Genomic DNA, 19,314 nt, shown 5'->3' with positions numbered 1-19,314 from the left:
GGTGACCAGATACTCAACACAATTAATATTAACAACAAGGGGGAAAGAATGCAAGCCAGAACGGGGAAAGAACAGGTTAAAGAATATTTAGATAAGTTAGATGTATTCAAGTCAGCAGGGCCTGACGAAATTCATCCCAGGGTACTTAAGGAACTAACTGAAGCAATCTCAGAACCATTAGCAATTATCTTGGAGAACTCCTAGAGGACAGGTGACATCCCAGAGGACTGGAGAAGGGCAAACATAGTACCTGCCTTTAAAAAGGGGAACAAAGAGGACCCAGGGAGTAATCGACCAGGCAGCCTCACTGATACCTGGAAAGATACTAGAACAAATGATTAAACTATCAATTTTTAAGCACCTAGAAGATAACAGCATGGATGCGTCAAGAACAAATCATACCAAGCCAACCTAATTTCCTTCTTTGGCAGGGTTACTGGCTAATGGATTGTGGGGAAGCAGTAGATGTGATACATCTTGAGTTTAGCAAGGCTTCTGACACAGTCCCACATGACAGTCTCATAAACAAACTATGGATATGTGGTCTAGATGAAATTACCATCAGGTGGGTGTACAACTGGTTGAAAGACCATACTCAAGGAGTATTTAACAATGTTCACTGCCAAAATGAGATGGCGTATCTAGTGGGGTCCTGCAGGGGTCAGTTCTGGGTCCAGTACTATTCAATATTTTCATTAATGACTTTATTAATGCTTATAAAATGCTTATAAAATTTGCAGACACCAAAGTGGGAGGGGTTGTAAGCACTTTGGTGGGCAGGGTTGTAAGGACTTTGGTGGGCAGGATTAGAATTCAAAATGACCTTGACAATTTGGACAATTCAACAGGATGAAATTCAATAAAGACAAGTACTTTATTTAGGAAGGAAAAAATGAAATGCACAACTACAAATTGGGGAATAACTGGTTACATAATAGTACTGCTGAAAAGGATCTGGGGGTTAGAGTAGATCACAAATTGAATGTGAGTCAACAATGTGATGCCGCTGTAAAATGGCAAATATCTTTCTGGGGTGTATTAACAGGAGTTTCATATGTAAGAGATGGGAGGTAGTTATAGAATCATAGAATATCAGAGTTGGAAGGGACCTCAAGAGGTCATCTAGTCCAACCCCCTGCTCAAAGCAGGACCAATTCCCAGCTAAATCATCCCAGCCAGGGCTTTGTCAAGCCGGGCCTTAAAAACCTCCAAGGAAGGAGACTCCACCACCTCCCTAGGTAGTTGTCACACTCTGCTTGGCACTGGTGAAGCCTCAGCTGGAGTACTTGTCCAATTCTGGGCATCACACTTTAGGAAAGATGGGGACAAATTGGAGTCCAGAGGACAGCAACAAAAATGATAAAAAGTTTTGAAAAACTAACCTCTGAGGAAAGTCTAAAATAACTGGGCATATTTAGTCTTGAGAAAAGAAGATGGCGTGGGGAACCCCGATAGTCTTCAAATATGTTAAAAGAACTGTTATAAAGAGGATGGTGATCAACTGTTCTCCATGCCTGCTGAAGGTAGGAAAAGTAGTAATGGGCTTAATCTGCAGCAAAGAAGATTTAGGTTAGATATTAGGAAAAACTTTAACTAGAAGACTAGTTAAGCTCTGGAATAGGCTTGCAAGGGAGATTGTGGAATCCCCGTCACTGGAGGGTTTTAAGAACAGATTAGACAAACACCCGTCAGGGATGGTCTAGGTTTATTTGGTCCTGCCACTTACACAAATAAGAGCATTTAAACAGCCTTTTGCACTAGTTTGCCCACATGGATTTCAAAAATCAGTTCTCTTGTATAAGCAAGCCCAGTCCTGAATATAGAATGCAGCTTTCTGGAGAGTAAACCTATTAACATATAAGTGATCAAAAACAGCTCTGTGTGTGTCTTTTTCTTTCCTAGTTTTCCTGCATATACACAGCAAACCACACAAAGACATGCAACTGAGCTTGTTGCAATGGTCACATCACATATTATTGCAGTGAGTTATCCCATATGCACACAAGAACATTGAAATAAACACAGTCCTGCTTTCCCCATCTCTCTTGCAGAGGTGGCACAGAGCTCCGCGACGTGCTGCCAAGTCTCCTGTGACTCAAGACTTAACATTTATCGGAGTGGAGAGCTGGACGCGTTTGAGGAAACAAGGCGCTCAGTGAAATAGAGCTCTTAACACAAAGAGTCTTTCCAAGAACTGTGTTCAAATGATTTGAAATGACCTGTTCCTTGGGCAACAGGAAAGGTTTACATTTGGTACGCCCTTCTCGCTCCCTGCCAAGCATATGGCTGTGACATGCACGACCGGTACACATGGCTTCAGCCCGCGTTTGCTAGCGACCCCCTCCCCAGACACTACCCCAGTACATGGCAGCACAGTCCATTGACTCCATCCTACCATATCACCACTGCCCACACACACACCCCAGTATGCAGTGGCACAGTCTATCCTATCTACAACAGATATAGGAGACACCAGCCCGAATCACACCAGCTGTCCATTTAGTATCCCATCACCAACAACGGCCAGCACAGCTGCTTCAGAGGAAGACGCAAGAAACCCTGCAGTGATGGGGTAACCTGTGCCCAAGGATGCTTCCTCCAACAATTTAGAGGCTAGCTTAATCCTGTAATGCTTTATGTTTGTTCGGCGACCACTGTGCATGCTACAATCACTCAGATCTCTAATAGCACCCACAATGGTTGGATTAGAAAAAGGCCAGATGAATTCCCATACAAACACACCAGTCATTACGCTATTCACAGACTAACTCCAGAGGGATTGCTTATGGCCCTCTAGTCTGGCCTCCTATGTAACAGGATTATCCTCATTGCGTGAACCGAGACCCCAAGGTCACCCAAGGAGTCTGGCAGAGCAAGGAATCAAACCTTTCTCAGATAGGATGGACACTAGGATTCCCAGGGACACAAACCTGAACAGCTGCTCAAATGGGAGTGGGGGATTCACAGTCAGACAGAACCTCCTCCCACACCCCCAGCACACAGCAATATTAGGGTTAAGTACAGCCCATGCCCATTACAGTTTGCAATCTACTGACATTTCCACCTGATGTTTACAATGCAGCGGGTGCCAACCTGGCCTATTTCCTCCTTTGTGTGCTAGTATCAACGGCAGCGCCAGCAGAACAGGAAGCTCTTGTTAAACAGTTTGTTACTTAACTACTGATGCAGAGCCACCAGGGGAACACGGGTACAAAACAAATGCTTCTGAAAAACACAAATGGGCTTGGGATTAAGACACAGGGCTGGGACTCAGGAGATCTGGATTCAAGTCCCAACTTTGTCACAGACTCCCTGTGAAACCTTGGTCAAAACACTTCGTCTCTGGGCCTCCAACCCCCACTATGTAAAACTGGGATATTTTCCCTCACTTTTTCTATCTGGTTGATTTAGACTGTAAACTCTTTGGGGGCAGGGACGATCATCTCTTGTTGGTTTTGTACTGACTGTACCAAGCAGAATGGGGCTGAGATCTCAGCAGCCCAGCAAAAAACGTGTTCTCAGGAAAGAGACACAATTCAGTTACAAGGTTGATAGAGGAAACTCACTTATCAGACAAATTACACCCAATCTATCCATTACCCTCATTTGTGCTAACAAGAGAGTTTCCTCAATCAGGGTTGTAAATTTAATGTCAAACTGCTGCCAATCTCTTTCTATGGATTCTCACAATTTGCCAGATTACCCACCCCACACAGCAGCTCTCATCTTGGAGCCTGCACTCTCCCCACATACACACTATACACCACCTAAGTTGTAAAATAATTACTTCTTTACAGAAGAGTCAGGGCTGGCGACTTCAGATCATGCATTCTAAAGCGAAGGGGCTTGTCTTACTACAGCCCCCTTTCATTTTTAAAATGGAGAGTTTTAGAAATGTGATTTCTCTTTCACTGTTTAGGTGGTTTCCTTAGCTCTCCAAGCTGAGATGTGCAGAAAAGCCAGTTTCACTTTTGTTTGCACTGCATTTGGCTTCTCAGGGCAGCATGATTTAAGGTGACAAACTCAGCAGGGGTGAGTTTGTCTAGAATTCAGATTTCAGTGGTTCAGGAGTCACATTAGCGATCAACATTACCCAAAAAAAGAACAGGAGTACTTGTGGCACCTTAGAGACTAACAAATTTATTAGAGCATAAGCTTTCGTGGACTACAGCCCACTTCTTTGGATGCATGTATTGAGTTTTATATAGATAGATAATACTCACAGCAAAATGACGAACCATTATTATTTTATCAACTACAATTGGATGATAAGATAAAAGTATCCGGATTGGTTAATAATTAAATCACACTGTTTTGATATCACATGCTGCAAAGAGCCGCAGGAGACGCATTAACGAGCCACTTGCAGCTCACGAACCTCAGTCTGAGTATCACCAGGCTAGAAGTTATTTTCATCTGAATGTATAAAATTCCATGCAAACATTTCTTTTGGAATTGGTGGTGGTGGTTTAAAAAAAAAAAAAAAACAGCCAACCCACCAAAAAAATATAAAGCTAATTTTCACAAACAAACAAAAATAAAGAAATAAAAAATAAAAACATAAAAATAAAAATCAAGATTTTGGGTCTGATATGAGTTGAAGTCTCCCCATCATTATCTAATTCCCCTCTTTTGGCCATCTGTCCAGGACCAAGAGCGTGTTCAGAGTTGAACAGGACAGAAAAAGGCCCTACCTGTGAGCACTTTCAGCTCCCACCAAGTTCAGGTTCAACTGGAGTGGAGAGCTCTCAGCAGCTCAGAATGCACTGGATTGTTACATCAGACAGTCACAATGCCCAGATTATATTCCTGGCACTGCCATTAACTTGCTGGGTGCCCCATATCTAAATCACTCCCCTTCTGTATGACTCAGTTTCCCGACCTGTAAAACTGGGAAAATAACACTTTGTAAAGTGCTTTGAGATTATACATACTGCAAAATGGTTCTACTATTGCTGAGCCCTGCTAGCACTAGAATTTAAGAATACTGCCAGAGCAAGCTGCAAGATACAGTAACTCCTCACTTAACGTTGGACTTATGTTTCTGAAAAATGCAGCTTTAAGTGAAACGATGTTAAACGAATCCAATTTTCCCATAAGATTTAATGTCAATGCGGGGGGACTAGGTTCCAAGCAAATTTTGGGGGGGCAGACAAAGGGCATTATATACTGTACAGCACTGTACTGTGGTTGGGAAGTGCCCCTGGCTTACCCCACACAGGCACAGCCCGCTGCAGGCAAGGACGCTAGGAAGCAGCAGCTTCCCCGGGGAAGAACAGGCACCAGCTTTGCCGGGGGATGCTCCAGGCCCGCCTCTTCCTGTTCCCGCTCCACTCCAGGCCCATTTGTTCCCAGCCCCACTCTACCTCCTCTCAGGAGCAGCCGCATCCCCACTCCTTCCAAGGAGTGGGGAGACAGCGCTTCCCCGCTCCTCCCACTCCTTCCCAGAAAGTCCTAAGCGCCGCCAAACAGCTGTTTGGCAGTGGGGGAAGTGATGGGAGGGAGGGGGAGGAGGCAGAGAAGAGGAACTTGTGCAATGCTCCCTTGTAAAGTCACTGCTCTTCCACATAATCTTACAAGCAGTGGACAGAGCAGGCAGCCAAACGACGTCATAAGGGAGCATTGCACAACTTTAAACGAGCATGTTGCCTAATTGAGCAGTGACGTAATTTTGAAACAACGTTAAGCGGGAGAATGTTAAGTGAGGAGTTACTGTAGCTAGCAAACCCACATCGCCAGCCACGCTGTTAATAGGAAACTACTACTTTTGACCAATATTAAGCCGTCTTCCAAGAAACTGTCAAGCTTTACACTAGAAGTTAAAGAACCACCAATATTTGCTGCATGTAGATTTAGAGAGAGTTTAAGGCCAGATGGGACCATTAGAACTAATCTGACCTTTTGTATATCACAGGCCCTTACATGTCACCGTGTTACCTCTGTATTGAGCCCAATAACTTGTGTTGACTACAGCACATCTTCCAGAAAGGCAGCTAGCCTTGAACTGAAGAAATCAAGAGACAGAGAATCCACCACGTCCCTTAGCAGAGTGCTCCAATGGTTAATCACCCTCACTGTTAAAAACGTGTGTCTAATTTCTAATTTGAATTTGTCTGGCTTCAGTAGCAGTAGTAGCCGCCCTGTAGTACCTGATATTTACTCCCTGTGATGGTACTTAGACACTATAGCAAGTCCCCCTCAATCTTCTTTTTGATAAATTGAACAGATTGAGCTTGTTAAGTTTCTCACTTTGAGGTGTTTTCTCCAGCCCTCACATCATTTTTGTGCTCTTTGCTGTCACTTCTCCAATTTTTCAACATCTTGTTTAAGATGTGAACACCAGAACCTCTACATTATTTTCTGTCTCTGAGGGTACGAAAAGGAGAATTTAAAATACCTGAATGGAGGGTTCATGTGGCTTGGGATATTTTAAGGGAGGTTAAACTCAATCTTTAGATTTTGAAAAAAAATACCCCAAACCTTTTACAAAACCAAAAGACCAACAGAAATGTCCACAGAAGTTTAGGGGGGTTAAAGACACATCTTCCATTAAAATTAATAGACAATGTCCCTAAATCCCTCTAGACCGCTTTGAAAAAAATCTCTTCTTAAATTCCAATGGAAAGAGTGGTTTAAAAACGTTTTGTTGTAGCACTTAAGAGCCTGCGTCATGGACCAAGACCCCATTGTGTCAGACGCTGTACAAACAGAACAAAAAGACAGTCCTCGTCCCAAACAACTTCTGCTATGTTTGTGACTCAAGTGCTGCCGCAAGGACAACTTGAACAAGAAACTGAACAAAACACAAGTGAAACCGACTAATTTGCATTTCTCTTTGCTTGGACATTGAACAGCAATAAGTAAACAGCTACAATAGTGAGAAGCAACACATACTTTAATATTTTCACTTTTAATAGTGGAGCTAAGATGCTGCAGTGATGGTAGCAGGAGAGAGTGCCTAATGGGTTAAAGGTAACAAAGAAATATATTTGTTTACACTATTAGGATTTTACATTGTTCTTTTCAAAATGAGCAGGACAGAGCACTAAAAAGAATAATCCTGGTTTGGCAGAAGGGCACAGATTTGACAGATTAATACGGTCAGTGTTAGCCACTTCTAACTTCTATGGCTCTGTGCTGAGAAGGCCAATTTTCTGCCTAGTGGTGGGCGAGTATTTACCTATGTATAATATATACAGTCAGCTTTACTGAAAGTCAGCATTTTGGCAGTAGTTCAGCAGTAATTATTTTGCCCCCAAAAATATCTAACAAGGAAACAGATCCATCGTTAAGCGATAGAACTGGGACAGTTCTGATTCATGTTTGCTCTTTGCTCGCAGGAGCAGAAATGGAAATCAATGTGCTTGAGACACAGCCATAAACCAGCACTGCAAGACGATGTGGAGTCTTATTTTTAAACACAAAAGAGCTTGCGTAGTTAATGGAACTTAAAGGGCAACACCTAAATGCTCTCTTGTTAAAAGCAACCACATAGAAAAGTTCATGAAGTAATTCTCTGTGCTACTAATGCTTGCTAGTGATCTGCCAGCCTTCCCTGCCAAGGGTAGGATTTGACTCCCCTGCCTTGATCCCTTTTCAAGTCGGTCACACCTGGGTGGAAAAATATTAACTGTGCAATACCAAAGGGACCGGAAATGCTACGATGGAAATTTCAGCAGCAGCACAAGGACTGAGCAGCAGGAGCTAAAAATATTTCTGTAAAAAAAAAATAATAATAATAAAATACATGTGCTAAAATAAGACCAGCTCTGAAAACCAGACTAGAAAGATCAAAGGCAGTACTAGTCTGAGACAAATACCCGAGTCATCTGATAAGAGATTCTATTGATCTATTTCAGTTCAAAGGCCACTGGCAGGTAGCTTAAACTCCAAAATCAGATTTATGATACAGACAGATTTACGAAACTGAACCAAATAGAAAATGCAGTTAAGTTCTGTTTTAAAAAGTTTAATGAAAACAGCTTTTTGGTTAGCTTTAAGGGCTCTCCTGCAGCGTCATGAAGCCAAGCATGGGTTCACTACACTTGTGTATTAACCAGTGCATGCCTCAGTTTCTCCCATTTGTAAAATCTGGATCATACTCAGTTACAGAAGTACTAGGTAGTAACACTGGTGCCTGAAAATAGACAGGAAGAACCACCCAGTGGCCAGGATGCTGTGCTGAGCAAGTTACCATGGCCTGGGTTTACATAAGGAAATTAGATTGGTATAACTATGTTACTCAGAGGTGTGAAAAATCCACATCCCTTAACGACGCAGTTAAGCCAACCTAACACCCCTGGTGTAGACAGCGTAGGTCAACCAGAGACTTCTTCTGTCGACCCAGTGACCGCCATTCAAGGAGGTGGATTACGTATGCCAATGGGTGAACCCCTCCTGTTGCCGTAGGTAGACAAACCTCAAGTCTCTCTGGACATCAGCTCCTCATCTGTAGAATGGGGATAACCTTTCCCTACATCAAAGCATCTTGCAGTCTTTGTTACTACACCAATGGGGCCTGGTAAATACCCAAGAGAGAACCGCTGAAAGTGACTAGAAACAAAGGTGAAACTGACTACTCTTCTTTCACTGCATTAATTGAAATGTACCATTGCAGTGATTCAGCAAAGCACTCAAATCTATCCCCGCTAATCAGGCCGCTTGAGCATGCGCTTAAGTGCTTTGCTGAATCAGGACTTAACCAGCATAGAGAGTGAAAAATAAATTAGAATGTTAAAGTGGTTTCTGTTTTAATAATCTAAACAACAAGATTAATAACAGGAGGTAAGGAAGTTTACTTGTCCCTTTGATGGCTACCAGTCAGATACTGTTCATAGGAAGTAGACAAAGTGATTATTGGTTCTTTACCTAACTCAACCCATGTATTCCAGCTGCAATTAAGCCCCCATTTAGCACCTCAAGAGCTGTATTCACCAAGGCATTTCATACATGCTAACTGAGTCACTTAAGTAAGCAGTCTTAGCTGTCAATCCCCTTGTGTGCTGTGGACTGCATGGCTATGCTTGTGGATTTTGATTGAAACCAGACCAAAGCACAGCTACTTCCAAGAACTGGGTTCAGGGGTACCACACACTAATGAGATAATACTCACAAATCAATGCTACTGTTACTGAGGGGGAGAGGAAGGACAGCCATTAAGGAGTCCGACATATTCTAAACGTCTAGAAGAGCCCGCCAGCAAGAGCCCATTTACCAGTCATGTTCTTTTCAGCTTCTCCTTCCCTGGAGAGACTCATGTAAAAGCAGAACTGCCTCTTTCCTGGTCAGCCTCCTCCTACCCAACTCATGCCGTGATGAAATCGTCACTTAGCGAGTGATCTCACAGAGGGCTTGGCTTCACTGCTATTCCTTGAGTATTGCCCCCAAGCTTGAGTCCTGTCTACACAAAAAACACCTTCACTCAAGCATGGTGGTGCTTTTAACTCAAGTCGATGGGTCCAAGAAGGGGTCTAGACTGAAACTCAAGTGAATGCAGCTCGGCTGCTAATATGAGCACTCTAACGTGGATACAGGCTAGCATCACATGAACACCCCAATGCTTCCCACCATTTCCTCAGCTTATTTTTTCTTGCCATCTTCTTCTTCCCTGCTTCCAGACCAAATCGCATCTACCAATTCAGATAGGATGGTTCAGTGTCTGAAACCCAACTTAGCACTTCTCCAGCTCCAGTACAGAGCTCAGTCTGACTGGAATGGCAACCAGGACATCTTCCCAGCATGGTGGGGGCTGGCCAGAAATGACACCAAGGTCCTGGTGGACTCCTGGTGCTAGACCAGCAAAGACCACAATTTTGGCACCAAGACCCAGAATTCAAAGTGGGCAGAGCAAGGAATCCACCAGGTGGGATCTTAAGGCTGGGAGAAGGAGTCCATAAGAGCCACCTAATGCAAGTCAAGGACCATAACTCCAGTCCAGTAACTTCCTGCGGCTGTGCTTGTTCTATAATAAAACAAGGCAGGTGACTAGATGCACCCCCAAACACAGAGTCCAATTTTATCCTGGATGGGTTAAGGACTCCGGGCAGGGTGGTCACTGAACTGTGCATTGAGGACTCCGAATCAGAGCATGAGGATCAGATGCTCACAGCTTCAGGGCCCAGCTCTCTGGACTGTGGGACTTTCTCAGGGCAGGCATGGAAGCAGAAGAACAGACTGGGATGGAGGAACTGGCATCTCAAACTGGTAAGATGCACACTATCTTGTGTTCTTATCATGGGAACTACCACACCAAAAAGACACTATCACTGTTATGGGGGATGTTACGTGACTGGGATGGGGGAGATTATGTAATGCCAGTTTCAGGTTCAGTACCTTTATTTTCCCTACCACCCCCTTTCATTCCCCCCAACCTTGCCTGAACATGTGTGATCCAAGATGGCATCCAAGCAGGGAGAAAAACAATCCAAACATGCTATTGGTGATTTATTGCAGCACACACACTGTTGCACAGATGCAAAGCAGGGGATAATGAATATAAGCCAAGCAATGCCTGCAAATCAGGAACAGGGGTGGGACAAGAATGCTTGTTCTGGGCATATATACCAACGTGCTCCCCCTCCACCACCCCATACTGGTATGAGCTTTAGGGGTTTTGTAAGGCAGCTAAAACTTTAAAGAATAACAGCAGCCTAGGTATTAAGTCCACTGCGGCCGTGTTAAGTCCACAGCACTTGAAATCTCTTGGTGCAACAGATCCTGCATTTGGCTGTCATGGAGGGAATGGAGATGTGTTACTACAGCACCCCAATGGTGGTGCTAGCCTGCTACATTCTAGATCAGCATCCTGTTTATGTTGCCATGGATTTTAGTCCACTCCTGGGGAATGACACCAGAGAACTTTTCATTCACCAGGAACTCCAGAAGACCAGTCAGGTTTCTGAGCAATGCAGGCTCCACACCTACACACCCCCAGCTCACTAGTCCCCTCCAGTCACTAATCTGCCCATCAGTTACGAGTCGACAAAACTGCTCCATAGCATCAATGGATGGTTTTCTACCAGAGGCTTGATTCAGACACCTGTTCTCCTTCCCACTCTAAGATTTCAAGCAAGGTCACATCCCCTTGTACCATTTCAGCCTGAAATTGGGATCAGACCATGAGCAACATGCTGCTTCCCTGGGCTGGCCCTGCACACACCCATGCCCTCAAAAGCCAAATTTAAAAATGTAAAGCACTTGCTGTTTTCTTGATGGGAGAAGGACCCTGGTACTCAGTAGGCCGTGAGCAGAGAAGTGTAGGCGGGATGACCCCCCGACACCCCTTCCAGGAGGCCATTTAGAGCATGCCAGAGGCTGCTGAACTGTGCAGCAAAAGGAAGAAAACTCGGGACGACCTGCTGCAGGAAATGCGGAAGGACTTCACCAGCATGTCAAGCCAGCTGTACAAACTAGCTGACAAACCAGGCAGCAGCAGAGAAGATGCTAGAGAGGGAGGAAAAAATGGTGTCAGTACACCTAGCATGATCAGGGATGAAGGAGAAGGACCACCAACTGCAGAGCGACATGTTGGAGCAACTGCTTAGCATCATGGCCAGCAGGACCCAGAATGCACCTATTCTGACTCCTACCCCAGTCGGGGACCTGCCTGCTCCAGTCACCACGTTCTGAAGACAATGGAGAACGCCAGGCAGAGGCGGGGGCAGAGCCAGTCACAGCAGCAGTGCATGCATGGACATACATGTGGTCAACAGTAGCTGACACAATTCACCCCATGATTGCATGGGGGCAGGAGAACAGGTACCCATGACTGATACACACCTGATGGACTCAAAGTGCACTGATGATGCGCTCACACTGATTCACTTCCCCTTCCAAAGCAAGATAGACACACCTTGTGTTCCTCACTCCCCCCCCCCCCGTCCCATCCCCCACACACCCCAGCCAGCCCACTCCCCTGGGAGCACTTTCAGGTTGCCTGTACAAGGCCTATACACCAGTACTATCATCAGTCCATTCCCGGTCAACATACTGCCCCTTCTCTCACGGGCTGTGCAGTGTGCCTCAGATCAGCCACTGCATTATAAATGCTGCAGTCCACACTGCTTTATGGGCAGCATGTTTCCAGCACCGTCAGTTCTACCGGCTTCTGCCAGGTGCTCTCGCACAAGGGTAGGGCTTCATAAGCCAAGGAACAGAGGATAGACTGGGTCTCTCAAAGCAGTGGGCACAGACACCAGATTGATAGCCACATTACTGGGCAGGACCAAAGCCCCACCACTTTGGCAATGCCTCCCTTGTCGGTAGGGTGACCGGACAGCAAGTGTGAAAAATCGGGACAGGGGTAATAGGAGCCTATATAAGACAAACCCCCAAATATCGGGACTGTCCATATAAAATCGGAACATCTGGTCACCCTACATGTAGGTGTCCATGAACCTCCTCTACGGTTACGTCTACACTACAAGCTAGGCCTCAAGCGGGTGTCTACTTGGCATGCCGCCGCCGCCCATGCTCCCGCAGCTACACTGCTATTTCTACGTGCGTGAGCTCAATCGAGTCAGTGCGAGTATGCATACATGAGTGTGGGAATCACCCTGCCAGCAGTTCACAGTGCAGGTGTAGCCTATGGTCCTCCAAGGCCTGTGTACTGAGGGAGTAAAACCCTCTCTCATTTGGATAATCACGTGATTGGGGGAGGGGAGTACAACACTGGGCGCACACGGGCCATCAATGGCCCTACCAGTGTGAGAAGCCCCATTCTCTCAATTTCAGAGAGAACTGCCACCTTCACTACCCACAGGTGAACCAAAGCAATAACCGCATGGCAAACCTTTGCCACAACTGAGCCAATGATTAACTTGCCAATGCTGAACTGATTAGCCACAGATCTGTAACAATCTGGGGTAATCAGCTTCCAGATGGCAACAGCAACCCGCTTCAGCCCCTCTCACCAGTCTCCTGGCACCGAGGGAAGTGGCCTTCTTCCCGTGGAGGGTCTGGATCCACTGCTAATCATCCCCGGTGGGCATGGCCCATCTGTTTGTGGGCCTGACTCACAACTGCCAGCCAGCACAGGGGGATTCATCAGTCATTAAACTATCAATTGTCCCCACTCCTCTGTCTCAGCATGGCCCTCCCTTGCAAAGCACACCGCTGTGTTCTCATGGTGCCCAACAGCTGCTGCAATGCCCTCTCCACTGCATTGCATGCCCTGGGTCAGCCTCCTTTTTCACAAAGGACAGCTGTATGGGTTGCATTAATGTCAGCATATGGCACAGGCCACTGCTCAGAGTAGGGGCCGTCCCCTGCCACTGGTTGGAATGAAGGCTGGGGGCAGAAATCTGGAACACGTCAAGCCAGAAGGGGTTGAGCTGGCGGACTATGAACGCTTCCACAATGTGCCCAGAAGACTGACAGGACCTCCCACAGTTCACTGCAAAAGAATTCAGAGCAGCTCAGATTACCACAGTGCAAAGAACCAGGGGACGTGCCCCCAGAAGCCCTGGCATCACACATGGGTGAGTGCAGCACCAGTGAGCACACAGCCATTTGCCTGCTGCTTGCAGAGAGGCTGCTGTCACTCTAGAGGACTCTGCAGCCAAGACATAGCCAGAAGGGGGACATCAATCAAGGGAACCTCCATGCCCTTCAGGCAGGGTAAACTGCAGTTGCCATGTGTGGGCTGGATTAATGAATGCTCCTGGAGGAGGCTTTTCACAACCCATTTCCTAAGAAGAGCCACGGAAGGTTCAGCAACAGTGACTCGTCCAGGTCTCATAATTCGACACTAGGTCACAGTCCTGGAGCTTTCCCATTCCAACTGTAGGAGACTTCCTGCCCCACAGAGTGAATTCCATTGGACAGCAATGAGACCCTGTGTTGGAATAGCCGATCAGTCCCACCCTGCGGGGCAGGTGGGATCCCAGAGCCCCCAGCCTGTACCCTCCACCTTATTCTGTGTGTGATGCTCACGGAAGAAACAAACAGACTCCCAAACAGCCCCAAGAATCACAGAAGACTAAAACACAGACCATTGATTCTTATTCTAAATACTCTGCCTGAGTCCCTCTGAAATAAAAAGGGTCTGAAACTTGTTGGGAAGGGGCTGGTTCCATGGCCTAGCACGTTAGATGGGTGGATGTTTTATAGCACCCTGCCTGCCCGAGATTCCAACAATCTCGTCCCCTGTGGCCCGAAGCAGAGAGCATAGAGGAAAGGGAGCTGTTCAGAGAGGTAGCCAGGAAGTAGGCCATTAAGTTCACATCCACACTGGCAGTCAGCCAAGTGGCACTAGGTAGGCAGAATCCCCGCACCCCAACAGTACCCATGCTGCAGAAACAGACGAGCAGCCAAGTGCCACTGCGATGTTGCCTAAGATGGGGAGAAGCCGCCTTTCCCTTCCTTGGAAAGGCACTCAGACCGAGGGATGACTAGCTCTAAACCAGTCTTATCACATAGCTGCTGCCTGGCTGCATTCTTGCAATGGCATGAATCTGCTCTGACCATGAGACACCCAAGTCTTCTCACTGTAGCCAGCCCTGACCCAGAGCTGCTCCTCTCCCACTGAAGGGGGACCCCCTGGATGTGGCTTCCCCAAGGTCAATCTCTCTGGTGCCTCAGTCCCCATCAGTCAGACAGGGATAACACACCCTTCCTCCCACCCATCATCTCACCTATTTATACTCTCAGATCAGTGGGCCAAGGACTGTCTTGCTACATGGACCCCCCACCTCAAAAGAAGGGCCTCTAGATGCTACCGTAACACAGTCAACAGATGATCCAACCACTTCCAGATTTCCCACCATGGCCACCAGGCTGTAAAAAGTGCTGGTTCGCCTATTTTAACCTTATGTGAACTCCCAGGAGGGCCAGAAGAACATTCCATGGGGAAACCGCACTATGCCTATTAACCCACCATCTCGATCATATGCTCAGGAGACTGAGTTAATAACTAACTATCTCCTCCCTTCCCTCTTCTGGAGGCTACTGCGGAGATGGGCTATTACGCCACCTCACCTGTCTAACATTCCTAGTGGGTTTCAGGGCATCTCACCAGAAGGCTGACACTGCTGAGGAATGCCTTTCCCAAGGCACCCAAGTTTGCATGAGCCCTTCAGACAACACAGCCCTGAGCCACTGCAGTTCTCTCCTGGTCCGGGGAAAAAAACATTTCCTCCCATCTGTATTGCAATTTTACAGCAGGCCTAGATGCCTGGGCAGGGAGGAGAGAGTTGTTTTTACACATTTCCAGACAGCGCACAGATAGCATTCATTCAGAGACTTCCCCCTTCCCACCCCACAACCTAGCAGCCATCGACTTTCTGTCAAGGGAACACGGAGAAAGGCAGTCGGTCGTTTCTCTCCCCCTTGCTCCTTGGCTCTCTACTGCTGCAGTGCTGTAGCCTGTTAGATGCTTGCTCACTGCCCTGCCCTGCCCCATGGGAGAACCCAGAACAACAAATGGACCAGAGCGGAGAAAAGGTTTTGCAGCCTAACATGAAATCAATAGAGTCATCTAGGAGGAGAAAGCACATGCAGGGCAACCTGAAAACATGGACAAGCATCTCCCAGGAATGAAAAGCTGTGGTCTGGCTGAAGCCACTGCTTCGAGATTGCTGGGGCAAGTACGGCCATCTTCTCCACTACCAGGGGCAACCTGCGTGCCAGGAAGAGGGTGGGTAATAGCTTCTACAAGAAAGGTCCGAGAGAGCCCGGCACACCCGGTAACCACCTCTTCTAGGCAATGACTGCCTTGTTATATTTGCACAGGCCCAAGCACAATGGGCCCTGGCCTCCAGGTACGCCACAGGACAAAGAGCAAATCATAATGTAAAAGAAATTACGAGGCTCAAATAGCAGAAGCCACTGAGTTCTTTGGTTCCACCTCCCACCCAGAAGAGCAATGCTGCTTTCATGTTTCCTCTGGCTGCCCAGAATGTCCCCAGCAGTGCTGGCTAACAAGGAGGCCCAGCACAGGGAGCCCCAGATTGTAATCTCAGCTTTGACACTGACTCACTCTGTGATGTCGGACGAGGCTTGTCCTCCCTCTACACCTCAATTTCCTTCCACCAATAAAATGAGGTGGGATTTATCCACTACCCAGAGAGGTTGGGGTTACTTGGTGGTGTAGAACTTTGAGACCCTCAGATGGAAGGTGCGGAGTATTTATGCTGTAACGCAGTAGGCCTGAGACGGGGCTCCATGGTGCTAGGCACTGTACAGACAACAACAGAACCCCACCTCAAAGAGATTACAATCTAAACTGATCAGTATAATCCCTCTTTAGGGATTGGCAGGCCCAGAGAGACCATGATAGGGATTGGAGGCCCAGAGAGACCATGGCTCCAATGCAGTCAGGTACCTTCAAGTTATCCATATGCTTCGGCACCGGCCTCGATCGGGGTTTAAGAGATGTGCCCATGGGCACACAGGGAAGATGCAGCAAAGCCAGATCTATTAAGTCCCAGTCCTAGCATCTCTTTCTATAAAGAGGATGGATGCAACTTGAGACATCTTTGGTGGCTGGCGGACACCTGACATTTCCACCAGGTGACCAGGTCTGTTTTTACATTGTCAATTGCGGAAGGTTGGGGCAGCTTCACTTTGCTGAGACAAAGCTTCATTCTGAAAGTATGCGTGATCTCCTCCCTTCCTTTTTAACAGTGAGCTGCTTGGAGACCTGCCTATTTAACTACTTCCCCTTCAACTGCCTTGAGATCTACAAGCAAGGGAAAACTTGGGGCTGGGAGTGTGGAGAGAAGGAATCTCTCCCCTTTAGGTATGCCAAATCCCTCATTCTGGAAGCTCTGGAATTACTTCCTTCCTGGAAATGGTTCGTATGGGAACAGGTTTCACTCCTGTCCCCAGCTCACACATTCCTGCTCCTTCTCCCCATCAAAAAGGTATCTCCATCACCATAGCCCTTCTCAGAACAGTCAACTCTCAGGTCACAAATAAGGAGCTACAAGGATAAATAAGTCAAGAGCCACCAAACAATTGCCCTTTGGAATAAAGGAAAAGGTGAAGAGGGGTACTCTGTGGCATTGCAGGACAGTCTTCAGAGTTTACATGCAGATGTCAATGCATCTTCAGAGAGGCAGTGAATGACATGCATCTCCTCCCCTCCCATTACCAGAGTACCCCAGTGCCTCACAACACCCATGTGGTAGGGCCATGCTCTCATCTTTATCTTACACCTAGGGAACCAAGGCACGGAGGCTAAGAGAGTTGCCTAAGATCACACAGGTAGTCTACATCGGGCATGGACTTGAACCCAGACTAATGCTCGAATCATTGGGCCATCCTTCCTCATTATGGAGGGAAGAAAGCTGGTCTATGCTTAAACTACAGGGGGTCCGGAAGCCTTGGTTCCAACTCTGGTTTTGTCACAAATGCCAAGCAGCCCCTTCATTTCGCTAGCTTCAGTTTCTGCATCTAGCGGAGTAGGTATCCCAGTGGTGGTGAGACCCGTGAACATGCGGAGATCCTCAAACAGAAGCATTTGGGGTGCAGCACACTACGTACCTTTTAAAACAAACAAACAATGCTTTACATTGTTTGAAATTAGCTCTTCCAATATTTGCCCGTACAGTGCTGTAGCCATGGCAGTCTGAGGATATTAGAGAGGTGAGGTAATATCTTTTATTGGACCAATTTTGAGCTTCCACAGAACTCTTCTTTAGGTCTGGGAAATATACTCAGACTATCCCAGATAAATACAAGGTGGAACAGATCGTTCAGCATAAGTGCCATATATACTCGTTCATAAGCCGAATATTTTTGGTAAAAAGGTGACGCATCAAAGAGCGGGGGTCGGCTTATAAATGGGTCTACACCAAAATTTGATGATTTTAAACTCGATGGACTCATTGAATTGAATATCTAATACATTGTCGTTTTGTTTACTTGGAGCGTCTGCAGTCATGGAGCCCCTCAGCTCCCTGTGGCCACAGTTTGCCGTTCCCAGCCAATGGGAGCTGCAGGAAGCAGCGCCACTTCCCACAGCTCCCATTGGCTGGCAACGGCAAACCGCGGCCACTGGGATGTGAGGGGCTCCATGCCTGCAGACGCTCCAAGTAAACAAAACGTCTCAACCCGCCAGCAGCTTACCCTGACGGGCCGGGAGCCAAAGTTTGCCAACCCCTGAAATATAGGGTCGGCTTATGAAAGGGTCAGTTTTTGCTATTTTTACCTAACCATCTTGGGGGAGGGGTGGACGGCTTATAAATGAACAAACTAATGAACGAGTATATACGGCAGTTAACACATTTTAAGGGATCATATTTCAATGGACCCACAAACCAGGACACAACAATTCAAGGCTGTACCAGACCCTGCCAGAACCTGCAGACATATCTCCGTTGCTCAAAAGGCCCCACCAACATGCCTTTCAAGATCCACAGGTCCTACACATGCCTATCACACCACGTGGCGTACCTCATCCAGTGCACCAAATGCTCAACAACAACTGTGTGGGTGAAATGAGACAATCACCAACCACATGCTGGAATGAGTTCACACCAAATAAGTGATGAGACAAAAACACCATGTCACCCTTTTCATGACACGATCACTCCACGTATGACTTCTTAGTCCTCATCCTCAACGGAAATCTGCACAACACCTTCAAAAGGTGAGCCTGAGAACTTAAATTCATAATTTTGCTAGACACTAAAAATCATGGACTGAACAGAGACACTGCATTTATAGCTCATTACAATAATCTACAACCCACTACCCCATCCCCACGACTGGAGAGATGTTAATGGGCCTCTTTACCTTGAATGGTCCCTTGAAATGTGTGTGAACTACTTATGCTAAACAATCTGTTCCACCTTATAATAGCTGTGACATTCTGAGTACATTTCCCAGACCGGAAGAAGAGCTCTGCATAAGCTCAAAAGCTTCTCTCTCTCTCTCTCTCTCACCAACAGAAAAAAAGATATTACTTCACCCACCTTGCCTCTCTAATATTTGCCCAGACATTAGGAGGGCATTTTTCAGTCAACACATGTTTAGCCGGAAAGTCCAGTTTTCCAGCTATTTTTTTCCCTGCCCTTTACATTTTTTGTATTGGGTTAAACTGAGTCGGAGCAGCAGAAAGTCAGCCAACAGAAGCACACCGATCAGGAGAGCAGCGAGTGGGTTTATTGACTGTCCACCTTATGACTAATGTTTCCACAAGCCCTGGCAGCGGATTTAGGGTAACCCCATTAGTTTCTCCATATACACCTCTACCTCGATAGAACGCTGTTCTCAGGAGCCAAAAAAATCTTACCGTGTTATAGGTGAAACCGCGTTATATTGAATTTGCTTTGATCCAACGGAGTGCGCAGCCCCGCCCCCCCCGCCCCC

The 19,314-nt window shown here is 46.7% G+C and overlaps 1 protein-coding gene across 18 annotated transcripts in view; it reads right to left on the bottom strand.

Moving 5' to 3' along the window:
• Nucleotides 1-19,314, bottom strand: part of CSNK1G2 (casein kinase 1 gamma 2) — a 91,011-nt gene that overhangs the window by 59,685 nt on the left and 12,012 nt on the right. For 7 of the 18 annotated variants that reach the window (XM_065578612.1, XM_065578613.1, XM_065578619.1 and 4 more), the window contains exon 2: nucleotides 11,201-11,442. The exons of 7 other annotated variants lie outside the window; for them this stretch is intronic. The gene's annotated coding sequence lies outside the window, so the exon portion shown is untranslated. Of the gene's footprint in view, nucleotides 1-11,196; nucleotides 11,443-19,314 lie in introns of all 18 variants that reach the window. 4 more of the 18 variants (XM_065578625.1, XM_065578621.1, XM_065578611.1 and 1 more) reach the window with 2 other exon arrangements.

Source organism: Chrysemys picta, chromosome 25 (genome assembly GCF_011386835.1).
Source record: "Chrysemys picta bellii isolate R12L10 chromosome 25, ASM1138683v2, whole genome shotgun sequence".
Classification (NCBI taxonomy): Eukaryota; Metazoa; Chordata; order Testudines; family Emydidae; genus Chrysemys; species Chrysemys picta.
The sequence above is the reverse complement of the archived record's forward strand: the minus strand, read 5'-3'. Positions and strand labels throughout refer to the sequence as shown.